Below are 15,529 nucleotides of genomic sequence, written 5' to 3'. Positions count from 1 at the left end.
GAGCACATGCATCGAAGCTTCTCACCTGTGCTTGTGCTAAAAAAAGGAAACATTTTAAAAATAACGTAACATGATTGACAATGTAACCTTTTTGTAAGTAGTGCCTGGAGGATTCAGTGTGGAGAAACTCTAGAGACAGCGTGTGTATTAACTTGTGGATTTTTCTGTGAGTATTTGGTGGCAGCGTCACAAAGTCACTTCTGTAAGACTGCGTTAGCTGCGAAGCTCAGCTCAGAGCGAAATAAGGTAAATGGGAGGGGAGATGATGACGTGACTCCCCCACCCGCCTTAACTGTCAATCCCCCACAAACACAGTCTCTCGGAATTTGCATAAGCACAGCCTTTGACCAGCAATTTGAACTTAGTTACAAAGTGATCAAAACTCTCGTTTATATCCTGCGTCCTCTCATTAAACTTGTATCCCGCATTAGCCGTGGGCATGACAACCGCCAGCGGCAGCCTGTCTATGAACTTAATTTAAACTTTAGGTTTACACCGTGCTTTGTTTCCGAAGTAGCTGCACTCATGAATATGGTTCTATGTGTGACTCGCTCGGTTCTTATTGTTCCGCTGCCTTCTCAATTATATAATGCATGTTTTCTTCAGCGCTTTTTGGAGCTCTTCCTTGTTTTCTACGTATTGCTTTGACAGTCAGTTCACGTGATTACGTGGGAGGCGTGATGATGTCACACGAAACTCTGCCCCCCACGGCCATCGAACTCAACATAATTACATTATATGGAGAAAAATAGGTTCCAGTTATGACCATTACGCGTAGAATTTCGAAATGAAACCTGCGCAACTTTTATAAGTAAGCTGTAAGGAATGAGCCTGCCAAATTTCAGTCTTCCACCCACACGGGAAGTTGGAGAATTAGTGATGAGTGAGTGAGTGAGTGAGTGAGGGCTTTGCCTTTTATTAGTATATATAAAACTGTGGTCGCTGACGCAATAACATGAACAGCATGTGACAATATATCTACTCTTGGGGCTATCAAGTTAAACCAGATGGTAAAGCTTGTTAATGTTTACCTCAGAGGGTGCATCAGTCATGCAGGACACACAAAAATTTGCGCCTGCTCTTTTGCAGCAGTCCATTCCACACCTAACCAGAGTGCCACTGGGTGCCATGTCGTGAGGCATATCCTGGTGTAGAGATGACGCTTTGAAAGACAGTCCCCATGATGAGCGACATTGAGACTTGTATCCAGCAGTGGACGCAGGCTTCCTGGGAATAGGTTCATTAGAGATTTCACCCTTTCACCAGAAGTCATATATTATCTATATATATATATATATATATTTTAATATAATATTATATATATATATATATATATATATATATATATATATATATATAAAATCTACTAGCAGAATACCAGCAGCTTGAGAAGAAGTGTGTTAAAGAAGGTACGAAAAAGAAAAGGAAAAATTTTAAAAATAACGTAACATGGTTGTTAATGTAATTGTTTTGTCATTGATATGAGTGTTGTTCTCATATCTATCTATATTTATATATATATCTATGTATCTATATATACAGTATATGTTGTTCTCATATTTATCTATATATATATATATATATATATATACCCGTGCTTGGCAGCGGAGAAGTAGTGTGTTAAAGAAGAAAAGAGAAAGAAAAGGAAACATTCTGAAAATAACGTAACATGATTGTCAATGTAATTGTTTTGTCACTGTTATGAGTGTCGCTGTGATATATATATTTATATATAGCAAAATACCCGCGCTTCACAGCGATGTCATGTGTTAAAGAAGTTATGAAAAAGAAAAGGAAACATTTTAAAAATAATGTAACATGATTGTCAAAGTAATTGTTTTGTGTATTTGGTGGGTCTTGTGTAGACTGGTGAGACGTCCCCGCCATTAATCGGCTGTGATGGCACTGTCATTCCTGCACTCGTGTGCGTGTCTTCATAATTCGAGGTGAGGACCTGATAATCGTATACGTGCAAAAGAAAGTGTGAATCGCCTTAATATTATTTTGCTGTGGTGTAGAAAAGGGGTCCCGTGTTTGCACTTGTCTGGGCTATAGCGCAGGGGGAGGATGAAAAAAATTAAAAGTGCTCACTTTGACTTAAGGCAGAAGCGCAGTCAGCGTCTCAAAGGCCGGCACAGCTATGCGCAGGCTGGCTGCTCGACTTTTGCTGGGCAGGAGACCCCAGTTTGCAGACACGTTCATGATATCAAAAGTCTCAGCGCTCTTTGGAGGTCATTCATATATATATATATATAGCAAAATACCCGCGCCTCGCAGCGGAGAAGTAGTGTGTTAAAGAAGTAATGAAAAAGAAAAGGAAACATTTTAATAATAACGTAACATGATTGACATTGTCATGAGTGTTGCTGTCATATATATTCCTGCCTAAATAAGTCACCCTCGCTTTGCTCTTACTTTTTTACCGTTCATTTAATCATGGCTAGTGGCGGAAAAATTATAAAATGGAAGGAGGATGGCTTTACCAAAACAATTATTGATGGTGAATCGATTATTCATAAAGCTTGAATTGGTGATCTGTTTTTCTGTGTTAACCTCATATTTTTTCATACTTCTTCTCAAACTAAGGTGGTGTGAGGGTAAAATGAATCGTGATGCGCTGATCAATGTAATCCGTGTACCAGGAAATCATGCATTGACAAAAGCTCCCTTTGCTTGTAATGCAAAGTGTGATTAAATGCATTATTTTTTAACGCGTTATGGAGCACATGCATCGAAGCTTCTCGGCTGTGCTTGTGCTAAGAAAAGGAAAGATTTTAAAAATAATGTAACACGATTGTCAATGTGACCTTTTGTAAGTAGTGCCTGGAGGATTCAGTGTGTAGAAACTCTGGAGACAGCTTGTGTATTAACTTGTGGATTTTTCTGTGAGTATTTGGTGGCAGTCTGACGAAGTTGCTTCGGAAGACAGCGTTAGCCGCGGAGCTCAGCTCAGAGCAAAATGAGGTGGGAGGGAGATGATGACGTGACTCCCCACCCGCCTTAACTGTCAATCCCCACAAACACAGTCTCGGAATTTGCATAAGCACACCCCTTCACCTACAATTTTAACTTAGTTACAAAGTGATCAAAACTCTCGTTTATATCCTCGTCCTCTCATTAAACTTGTATCCCGCATTACCTGTGGGCATGAAAACACCAGCGTAGCCTGTCTATGAACTTAATTTAAAGTTTAGGTTTACACCGTGTGCTTTCTTTCCGAGGTAGCAGCACTCATGAATATGGTAGTATATGTCACTCGCTCACTTCTTATTGTTTCGCTGCCTTCTCAATTATATAATGCATGTTTTCTTAAGCGCTTTTGGAGGTCTTCCTGGTTTTCTACGCTGCGTTGACAGTCAGTTCACGTGATTACGTGGGAGGCGTGATGATGTCACACAAACTCCGCCCCGTCATTCCAGCTCAACTTCATTACAGTTAATGGAGAAAATACCTTCCAGTTATGACCATTAGGCGTAGAATTTCGAAATGAAACCTGCCCAACTTTTGTAAGTAAGCTGTAAGGAAAGAGCCTGCCAAATTTCAGCCTTCTACCTACACGGGAAGTTGGAGAATTAGTGATGAGTGAGTGAGTGAGTGAGGGCTTTGCCTTTTATTAGTATAGATCTATATGTGCAGTATATATCTATATATCTATCTTATATAATCTCTCTCTCATATATATATATATATATATATATATATATATATATATATATATATATATATATATATATATATATATATATATATATATATACACACACTAGTATAAGCCCGTGATGTAAAAAGCCCAGGCTCCTAGAAACCATAGATTCTGGTACTTCAATGAATCACATCATTGTACATTAACAGCTAAGCGAGGTTCTCTTTCCTCTGAGGTTTCTTTTTGCTGATGTGCTTGCTTTGCTTGTGTATTAACGGCTAAGCAAGCTTCTCTTTTGTCAGCGGTTTCACTTTGGCGACAGAGTTGCTTTTGAGTATCTTGTTGTAGGCTCACACTTCTGGGCCGGACAGACAGACACACACACTTCCATGTTTATATATAAGATATATATACACACATACACACACGTGCGATAGATACACAGTGGTGCCTCATACTTCAAACTTAATTTGTTTCAGGAGGCTGTGAATTGTTTTCTACAATCTGGTCACAGTTTTACAATTAGCTGATGGACAGATGTTGTTGTTTTTAATTAATGTTAATTACTTTCTACTTTGCTTTTGATGTATTCGAACAAACCTGTATCTTCATATATGATAGTTCTGTATTTAGTGACTGGTATAATCTGTTCCTACATTTTCCCTTGAAGAGTTGTTGTGGTGGTCTGCACCTGCATTTGGTGAGCCGTGTTGTGCAAGAATAAAGTTGTTTATACTGTTGTGTTGTACTTCTGAGATGGCCATGATAGACTGGCCATCCAGCTCTGTGAACAGGATTATGTTTAGTATGTTGCATTTGTTCTATTTTTTTCACACCCAATTTACCTGGAATGGACTGTTTCTCTGAATTGCCCTTCCCAAGATTTCTTTAATTTTTTTTTCCTTATAAGGGTTTTTTTGGGGAGAGGGGGGGTTCTTATCTTATTAGGAAGTCAAGGCTGGGGAACTTTTAAAGCCTACTAAGGCATTCCTTATGTACTTTTGGGGCTATATAAGAAATAAATGGTTGTTTTTTATTTAGTCCAATGAAGAATATTAAAACAAAATCTAGGAACTGTTTAGATGTCAAGCATTTGGAAAACTTGGTAAAAATTTAACTCTACAAAATTCTGGAGAGATTGTTAATATTTATTATAGTTATAACAAAGACAAAAAAGATAGAAGAGAAACACTTTAAATATTCAGTAAAATTTTGAGCAGAAGTAAACTGTCTAAAAATTGTTAAATCAGGTCAGTTCATTTTTTTGACATTATGCATTACAGTACACAATGATGTGATTTTTTTTCTGCTGTATGTATACAGAAATGCACTGCCTTTGATATTACTGACCATGAGATGTTGCTGATGCGGCTTGAACATCTTGTTGGGCTTTGCTGATGCGGCTTGAACATCTTGTTGGGCTTAAAGAAGCTGCTCTTAACTGGTTCAGGTCATATCTAACTGGTAGACACTTTTCAGTGACTTTTAATTCCTCTTTTCCGTCTACTGCTCCACTTAAATGTGGTGTTCCTCAGGGATCCATTTTGGGTCCTATCTTATTCTCAATATACCTTCACCCTATTGGAGCGATTTTTAGGAAATTTAACATTTCTTTTCACTGCTATGCTGATGATACTCAGGTTTACATTCCTGTCTGCAACTCTGCAGTAAATCAACTGCACTACTGTCTTTTTGAATTTGGCTAATAAATTTTCTTGATCTGAATCAAAATAAAACAGAGGTGCTTATAGCAGGTCCATCAGCTAAACCCAAATTGGTCTTGGACTTCTCGGCTCTTTCTCTGTCTTTTGCAAACCTCAAGTCTGCGATCTTGGCGTTATATATGACAGCAACCTCTCTTTTGAGAAACAAGTAAATTCTGTAGTCAACAGCTGCTTTTTCCAGCTTTGTCTATTAGGTAAGATCAAGCCTTTTTTATCATCTTCTAGGGATCTTGAGAAAGCTACTCCTGCTTTTATCTTTTTTCGCCTTGATTACTGCAACTCGCTGTATTCTGGGATTAATAAATCCCTGAGACGCAGGTTACAGTTGTTCCAGAATGCTGCCGCTCGCTTTCTGGTTGGGGCAAGAAAGTCTGACTCTGTTTCTCCAATTTTAGCTTCTTTACACTCACTGCCTGTCAGTTTTCAAATTGATTTTAAAATCTTGTTGCTAGTTTTTATATCTTTACACGGGCTCGCTCCTGCCTATTTATCTGAATTGTGTGTTTTACACCAGCCATCCAGAGTGCTTAGATCTTCTGCTCAGTTGTCTCTTGTTGTCCCTCGTACCGAGTGTAAAACCAAGGGGGACAGACAGGGCCTTTGCAGCTGCTGCTCCTCGCCTGTGGAACTCTTTACCTCGTCACATAAAGGAGTCGTCTACAATTCAAAACGAGATTAAAGACTCATTTCTACTCACTTGCATTCTGTCACCTTCAGTAATACTGATGGTTTCCTCATTGTGATTATATAACATTACTTCTATTTATTATGTATTTTATTTATGTTCTAATATTTTATTTCTATTTATGTTATTTGTTTGTTTCCTTTTATTCTATTATTGTAAAGGACTTTGGCCACAGCATTCCTATGTTGTTTTAAATGTGCTATATAAATAAATTGACATTGACATATAAGTACTGTACACCCTTCTACTAGAACATCAGAACAATCGAGACGTCAGTAGACCGTTCACCCCACAAAGCTCGCCAGTTCTGCCCACTTAATTCTTCTAAAGTAACATCAAGTTGAGTTTTGAAGTTAACTAAAGTCCTACTGTCTACCACACCACTTGGTCACTTATTCCACGCGTCTGTGGTTCTATTAGTAAAGAAAAATTTCCAAATGCTTGTGTGAAATTTATCATTAACAAGTTTCCAACTGTGTCCCCATGATCTTGATGATTTTATTTTAAAATAACAGTCTCGATCCACTGGACTAATTCCCTTCATAATTTAAAACACTTCAATCATGTCACCTTTTAGTCTTATTTTGCTTAAAATGAAAAGGCTCAGCTCTTTTATTCTTTCCTCATAATTCATCCTCTGTAGTCCTGGAATCAGCTTAGTTGCTCTTCTTTGGACTTTTTCTAGCACTGCTATGTCCTTTTTGTAGCCTGGAAACAAAAACTGCACCCAGTACTCCACATGAGGTCTCACCATTGTGTTATAAAACTTCAGCATAAACTCCTGTGACTTGTACTCCACAACTCAGGGCGCTATATAACCTCACATCCTGTTACTCTTCTTAATGGCTTCTGAACGTTGTCTGGTAGTTGATAGTGTTGAGTCCACTACGAGTACTAAATTCTTCTCATTAGGTATACTTTCAATTACAAGACCCACTATTCTGTATTCCGATTGCATATTCTTACTTTCTACATGCAATAATTTACATTTACTGACATTAAATTTCATCTGAAACAAACCTGCCCAAGCCTGTATGTTGTCCAAGTCCCTCAGTGATGATTCAACAGATTTTCAATTATCTGCCAGTCCACCTAGCTTAGTATCATCTGCAGACTTAACAAGCTTGTAACATACATTCCTATCCAAATCATTTAAACTCACCTAAAGGATTATTAGGAACACCTGTTCAATTTCTCATGAATGCAATTATCTAATCAACCAATCACATGGCAGTTGCTTCAATGCATTTAGGGGTGTGGTCCTGGTCAAGACAATCTCCTGAACTCCAAACTGAATGTCAGAATGGCAAAGAAAGGTGATTTAAGCAATTTTGAGCGTGGCATGGTTGTTGGTGCCAGACGGGCCGGTCTGAGTATTTCACAATCTGCTCAGTTACTGGGATTTTCACGCACAACCATTTCTAGGGTTTACAAAGAATTGTGTGAAAAGGGAAAAACATCCAGTATGCGGCAGTCCTGTGGGCGAAAATGCCTTGTTGATGCTAGAGGTCAGAGGAGAATGAATGGGCCGACTGATTCAAGCTGATAGAAGAGCAACTTTGACTGAAATAACCACTCGTTACAAGTGAGGTATGCAGCAAAGCATTTGTGAAGCCACAACACGCACAACCTTGAGGCGGATGGGCTACAACAGCAGAAGACCCCACCGGGTACCACTCATCTCCACTACAAATAGGAAAAAGAGGCTACAATTTGCACAAACTCACCAAAATTGGACAGTTGAAGACTGGAAAAATGTTGCCTGGTCTGATGAGTCTCGATTTCTGTTGAGACATTCAAATGGTAGAGTCAGAATTTGGCGTAAACAGAATGAGAACATGGATCCATCATGCCTTGTTACCACTGTGCAGGCTGGTGGTGGTGGTGTAATGGTGTGGGGGATGTTTTCTTGGCACACTTTAGGCCCCTTAGTGCCAATTGGGCATCGTTTAAATGCCACAGGCTACCTGAGCATTGTTTCTGACCATGTCCATCTCTTCATGACCACCATGTACCCATCCTCTGATGGCTACTTCCAGCAGGATAATGCACCATGTCACAAAGCTCGAATCATTTCAAATTGGTTTCTTGAACATGGCAATGAGTTCACTGTACTAAAATGGCCCCCACAGTCACCAGATCTCAACCCAATAGAGCATCTTTGGGATGTGGTGGAACGGGAGCTTCGTGCCCTGGATGTGCATCCCACAAATCTCCATCAACTGCAAGATGCTATCCTATCAATATGGGCCAACATTTCTAAAGAATGCTTTCAGCACCTTGTTGAATCAATGCCACGTAGAATGAAGGCAGTTCTGAAGGCGAAAGGGGGTCAAACACCGTATTAGTATGGTGGTCCTAATAATCCTTTATTATTGTATATGCAGGTATATTAAAAATAGCAGCAGCCCCAGCACTGACCCCTGCTGGACACCACTCTTAACATCAGCCAGTGCTGATAAGGTTCCCCTCACCATCAGCCTCTTCCTGTATCTGAGCCTATTTTGCATCTACACACAACACTGCGAACTCCTATTAATCTCACTAATTATATAATATTTGTTTTATAATATCATACACATTTTTTCCTTATTATTCATTAATATTCTTAACAATTTGTTTTTCTTTTCTTGTAACTTTAACATCTTGTGAAGCACTTTGAGCTATATTGTCTGTATAAAAACATGCTATAGAAACAAATGTTAAGGTTGCTATTACTGCACTCAAAAATAGTTGGTTTGTAGAAATTGTTGCTCACATGAAAAAAAATGCTGGGACCAGGCCACTCTGGGCTTGGAAGGCCGCAGTGGCTGCAGGTTTTCATTTTCACCCCTTTCGTAATCAGTGACCAATTTTCACTGCTAATTAACTTCTTTTTCCTTCATTTTAATAGCCTTATTTGTAAGGATTCAGTCCTCGGAATTTATTACCTTCATCATTAAATGACAGCCAAAAAGAAATGAGATGTGAAACAGATGACCAGCTAAACTGGGATTTCAAACTCCAACCAATTTCACTCCAACTGATCTCTGAATGAGAGGCCAATTCTTGCCGTTAATTAAACCCGTTATTTAATTCCACTGCTTGTTGCTGCTCTCATTCTGCCACAGCAGACATTTCCAGAACTGTGCGATTCTAAATTGGCCCTAGTGTGTGCTTGGTGTGTGTCCTGCGATGGGTTGGCACCCTGCCCTGGATTGGTTCCTGCCTTGTGCCCTGTGTTGGCTGGGATTGGCTCCAGCAGACCCCCGTGACCCTGTGTTCAGATTCAGCAGGTTGGAAAATGGATGGATGGATGAATGATTTTTCTAGGAACGTCAAAATGTTTTGGTGACCAGAGAGATCAGCCTTAATGACACCTTCACCTTTCACTATTTTCAGATCTTGTGTGCTGGTCATGTGGTGGCTTGCTTTATGTCTCATTATACTTTGGCTGCTAATTAAGGAAAAAGTGACAACTAAGGGACCTGAGTCAAGTTGATTAAAACTAAAGCAAAAGAATTTTTTTAGCAGCAAAAACTGATCACTAATGAAGATGGTTAGAATGAAAACGTATGGCCATTGCGGCCCTCCAGGACCAGAGTTCGCCACCCGTGCCTTAGAGGGGTCACTGGTTGACACTAAGGTCGAACAGAATCAATATACTGGTTTGCCTAGAGTGCAGGAATGACAACAGAATAGGCTGCGGACGATTCTCATTTACAGCAGATATTGTTCCAGACTGCTCGGAGCACTGCCGAGGATGAAACTAATAAATGAACACGCTGCGTAAAGCAGAATGCACTTCGACAGCTGTAGTAAAGCCCACACGTTTATTAAAGTTTTGTTTTAGCTTAAATTCCCGTGAAAATGTAATGATTACGAAACGTGTTTACATAGGACTGAGATAAAAGGCAAAGTCGAAAGAGGAACCCGCAAGATGCCAAACAAGACGCTTTGCTTTAAAGCAGGGGCAGCCTCAAAATGCAAAGCAGTCCGCAGAAATTGAAGATGGTCGTCTACTTAATATTACGAAAAATTACATTAACAGCACTGAGCAAATATGATGAACAAGGAGAAAGATAAAATCGCCACATGTGCAGAAATAAACAAGCCAAAAAGGTTTTCAAAACGGAGCAGTAAGAAACTATCTGCTTCAATAAGTAACTACTTTACTCATGTTATTTGACATTCGCTACGAAACGCTAATAGGTATATTAAGGCTAAAGTGTATCAAGTCTTTTGAGATCCCAATTGTTATTACAGTATACACTTTAACCCGTTGCATCAGAAGAATGTACAAACCGTTCATAAACACACTACTGCAGAAAATGAACATTTGAACGTCACAAACTGACCTCTGTGTGGGTGCATATGAAGATCTTTCCGCATTACACGCGCCCCCACCAGCCCTGAAGGAAAGTAAACGCCTTCGCCAAAGAATCATCCAATCAAAATCTTCATTATGACCGTAAACCAATCAGAATGAGGAGGAAGTTATGTGACACCCGAAGATCGACACGGAAGCAAAACAGAAAAAAAACACCAGTGTCATACGAGTTATTGGCTACAAAGAAAAGGGGGACGTGGAAAACATTTCTCTTATTTTATGCATTATTTGCCTTAAAATTGCATTTTTAACAATTCCATTCTCTTAGGCTTAACCTGCTATACATACGGCGAGGTTCGTTTCGCTCTTTCTATAGCGGTTCCCAATGAATGAAGGCGCAACTTTCAAGATTAATCGATAGGGGTCTGTGCACAGTGCTTCAGTGTCATTTAAAAATATGTTAATTTGTTACGCGAAACGTACAAAATTGCATGCAGCATATGTGTAATCAGTTAAGTATTATTTTGAGGATTTTTTTTTTTTTTTGATGTTTTTAACGTTGCGTGCGTTTGAATTTCTCCTTTGGATAAATAAAGTGTATCTACTCAAATCTTCTCGGCGTGGACATCCATTTACCCGGAGCTCTGGTTTACCAATAACTCGGATGCTTCTGAGACGTTTGTACGTCATTTCAGTACCCACGTGTGACTTTTCTCGTGGCACCCTGGTTCCTGCCGCGATCTGAAAAGCTTGCCTGTGAAATGCAAATATATTGTTAAGCACCCACAAAGAAATGCTAACCTTAATGCCCACAGACAAACAGGTTAGGCGGATCGGGGATGCTAATTTGGCCCCAATGTGTTTTTTGTGTGTGACTGTTCATCCTAAAATGAGCAAATTATTAGGAACACTTGTACACCATTCATTAAGTGCATGTATGCACGTATGTGCAAACATTGCAGGAGTGGTGCAAACGAAGACAATACAACGCTAACCAGTACACATTTATAATAATCTTAAGGTAGAAAAAAGTGGCAGGTTGTGCCGAAATGTGACAATACCTTGAATAAAAGGAACGGATGTACAGGTGCATCTCAATAAATTAGAATATCATCAAAAAGTTAATTTAGTTCAGTAATTCAATTCAAAAAGTGAAACTCATATATTATATAGATTCATTAAATACAGAGTAATATATATATATATATATATATATATATATATATATATATATATTCAAGCATTTATTTCTTTTCATTTTGCTAATTATGGCCTACAGGTAAGGAAAACTTAAAATTCAACAACAACATTTATTTATATAGCACATTTTCATGCAAAAAGTAGCTCAAAGTGCTTTACATAATGAAGAATAGAAAAAATAAAAGACACAGTAAGAAAAATAAAATAAATCAACATTAATTAACATAGAAATAGAGTAAGGTCCGATGGCCAGGGTGGACAGAAAAAACAAAAAAACTCCAGACGGCTGGAGAAAAAATAAAATCTGTAGGGATTCCAGACCACGAGACCGCCCAGTCCCCTCTGGGCATTCTACCTCACATAAATGCAACAGTCCTCTTTGGATTTAGGGTTCTCACGGGAGGACTTGATGATGATGGTCACGTAGACTTCTGGCTTTTAATCCATCCATCATTGTTGGAGCATCATGAAGCTTTGAGTAGGTGGAGGTCATCACCACCACAAAGAAACCGGAAAAACAAACAGAAGAGAGAGTAGGGGTCAGTACGGATTTTAGAGCCACCATGAATAGTTATTATGAGGAATTGAACATACAGAGTATCAGGATTAAGTTAAATTGAAGTTATAAAAAGGCCATGTTAAAGTAATGTGTTTTCAGCAGTTTTTTAAAGTGCTCCACCATATCAGCCTGGTGAATTCCTATTGGCAGGCTATTCCAGATTTTAGGTGCATAGCAGCAGAAGGCCGCCCGCCTCACCACTTCTTTTAAGTTTTGTTCTTGGAATTCTAAGGAGACACTCATTTGAGGATCTGAGGTTACGATGGAGCAAGATTATTTAAGGCTTTATAAACCATAAGCAGAATTTTAAAGTCAATCCTGAATGACACAGGTAACCAGTGTAGTGACATCAAAACTGGAGAGATGTGCTCAGATTTTCTTTTCCTAGTTAGGATTCTAGCAGCTCCATTCTGCACTCGTTGCAAATGATTTATGTCTTTTTTGGGTAGTCCTGAGAGGAGTGTGTTACAGTAATCTAGTCGACTGAAAACAAACGCGTGAACTAATTTCTCAGCATCTTTCAATGATATAAGAGGTCTAACTTTTGCTATGTTTCTTAGGTGAAAAAATGCTGTCCAAGTGATCTGATTAATATGCCATTTAAAATTCAGATTACAGTCAACAATTACCCCTAAGCTTTTTACCTCCGTCTTGACTTTTAATTCTAATGTATCCAGTTTATTTCTAATAGCCTCATTGTATCCATTATTGCCAATCACTAAGATTTCAGTTTTCTCTTTATTTAACTTGAGAAAGTTACTATTCATCCATTCTGAGATAGAAGTCAGACATTCTGTTAGTGAATCAAGAGAATTGGGGTCATCAGGTGCAATTGATAATTCAGTATCTCAGAAAATTAGAATATTACATAAGATTTTTAATGCAGAAATGTTGGCCTACTGAAAAGTACGACTGTGTAAACACTCAATACTTGGTCTGGGCTCCTTTTGCATGAATTACTGCGTCAATGCGGCATGGCATGGAAGCGATCAGTCTGTGGCACTGATGAGGTGTTATGGATGCCTTCAGCTTCTCTGCATTGTTGGCTCTGGTGTCTCATCTTCCCCTTGGTAGATTCTCTATGGGGTTTAGGTCAGGCAAGTTTACTGACCAGTCAAGCACGGTGATACCATAGTCATTAAACCAGGTAGATGGGCAGGTGCCAAATCCTGCTGGAAAATAAAATCAGCTTCTCCATAAAGCTTATCAGCGGAGGGCAGCATGATGTGCTCTAAAATGTCCTGGTAGACGTCTGGCTGCCCTGACTTTGGTCTTGATAAAACACAGTGGACCAACGCCAGCAGATGACATGGCTCCCCAAATCATCACTGACTATGAAAACTTCACACTGGACCCTCAAGCAACTTGGATTCTGTGCCTCTCCACTCTTCCTCCAGACTCTGGGACCTTGATTTCCAAATGAAATGCAAATTTGTCTTTCTTCTGAAAAGAGGACTTTCGACCACTGAGCAACAGTCCAGTCCGTTTTCTCCCTAGCCCAGGTAAGACACTTTTGACATAATTTCTGGTTCAGGAGTGGCTTGACACAAGGAATGCTGTGACAGTTGTAGCCCACGGCCTGGATACGTGTGTGTGTGTTGGCTCTTGAAGCACTGACTCCAGCTGCAGTTCACTCCTTGTGAATCTCCCCCAAATTCTTGAATGGGCTGTGCTTCACAATCCTCCCAAGGCTGCGGTTAGCCCTGTTGCTTGTGTACCTTTTCCTGCCCCATTTTTTGCTTACACTCAACTTTCCATTAATATGCTTAGATACAGCACTCTTGTGAACAGCCAGATTCTCTAGCAGTGACCTTTTGTGGCTTACCCACCTTGTGGAGGGTGTCAAGGACTGTCTTCTGGACAACTGGCAAGTCAGCAGTCTGATTGTGTGACCTACTGAACCAGACGGAGAGACCATTTCAAGGCTCAGGACCCTTTTGCAGGTGTTTTGGGTTACTTAGTGGAGTGGAGTGGGACACCAGGAATCAACAATATTGAACTTTTTCACCAATATTCAAATTTCCTGAGATACTGAATTTTGGGTGTTCTTTAGCTATAAGCCATAATCGGCAAAATGAAAAGAATTAAACGCTTTAAATATATCACTCCGCATGTAATGAATCTACATAATATATCAGTTTCGCTTTTTGAATTGAATTACTGAAATAAATTAACTTTTCAATGATATTCTAATTTATTCAGATGCACCTGTAAACATCACACTGGAAGTAGGAAGAAGGTAATAATATAAGACATGATCTAGTTGAGTAGCACGGTGTGTGTGTGTGCTGTCAGACTAAGCCCTGAGTGTTTAGGAGTCTTATGGCTTGAGGAAAGAAATTATTACACATTCTTGTAATGCAGGTTTAAGTGCTTGGGTGAACTGTTTATGTGAGGGGTGCATCGGGTCCTCCACAATGCTGGTGGCTTTGCAGATGCAGGGTGTGGTTTACAACAAGTCCATGATGGAGAGAAGAGAGATTCTGTTGATCTTCTTGGCTGTCCTAACTCTCTGCAGTATGGTCTTGCGATCCATGACGGTGCAATTCCCAAACTCGATAGTGATGCAGCTGCTGAGGATGCTCTCAATAGTCCCTCTGTAGAAGGTGGTGAGCATGGGTAGTGGATGATATGCTTTCCTCAGCCTTCACAGGAAGTAAAGAAGCTGCTGGGCTTTCTTGGCTCTGGAGCTGGTGTTGAGGGACCAGGGGCCTCATGTAGAAACGGTGCGTATGCACAGAAATGTTGCGTAAGAACATTTCCTCCTTCAAATCACGATGTATAAAACCTAAACTTGGCGTAAAGCCACGCACATTTCCACGGTAGCTCATACCCTGTCATACGCAAGTTCTCCGCTCAGTGTTGCAGACTGGCGGCACCCAGCGTCAAAGCAGTGCTACAATTCCTGTGTGGTTTATCTTTCTTTTTCAGATCCACATTACTGACGTGGCTTTATACAGGTGCCGGTCATAAAATTAGAATATCATGACAAAGTTGATTTATTTCAGTAATTCCATTCAAAAAGTGAAACTTGTATATTAGATTCATTCATTACACACAGACTGATGTATTTCAAATGTTTATTTCTTTTAATTTTGATGATTATAACTGACAACTAATGAAAGTCCCAAATTCAGTATCTCGGGAAAATTTGAATATTGTGAAAAGGTTCAATATTGAAGACACCTGGTGCCACACTCTAATCAGCTAATTAACTCAAAAGCCTTTAAATGGTCTCTCAGTCTAGTTCTGTAGGCTACACAATCATGGGGAAGACTGCTGACTTGACAGTTGTCCAAAAGACGACCATTGACACCTTGCACAAGGAGGGCAAGACACAAAAGGTCATTGCTAAAGAGGCTGGCTGTTCACAGAGCTCTGTGTCCAAGCACATTAATAGAGAGGCAAG

The 15,529-nt window shown here is 39.6% G+C and overlaps 1 protein-coding gene across 2 annotated transcripts in view; it reads right to left on the bottom strand.

Moving 5' to 3' along the window:
• Positions 1–10,460, bottom strand: part of mut (methylmalonyl CoA mutase) — a 127,526-nt gene extending 117,066 nt beyond the window's left edge. Inside the window, exon 1 of one of the 2 annotated variants that reach the window (XM_039749442.1) lies at positions 10,390–10,460. The gene's annotated coding sequence lies outside the window, so the exon portion shown is untranslated. Of the gene's footprint in view, positions 1–7,779; positions 7,834–10,389 lie in introns of those variants that run through there. The other variant, XM_039749441.1, reaches the window with a different exon arrangement.
• Between the last annotated feature and the right edge of the window lie 5,069 nt (positions 10,461–15,529).

This window comes from Polypterus senegalus, chromosome 3 (genome assembly GCF_016835505.1).
Source record: "Polypterus senegalus isolate Bchr_013 chromosome 3, ASM1683550v1, whole genome shotgun sequence".
Classification (NCBI taxonomy): Eukaryota; Metazoa; Chordata; class Cladistia; order Polypteriformes; family Polypteridae; genus Polypterus; species Polypterus senegalus.
The sequence above is the reverse complement of the archived record's forward strand: the minus strand, read 5'-3'. Positions and strand labels throughout refer to the sequence as shown.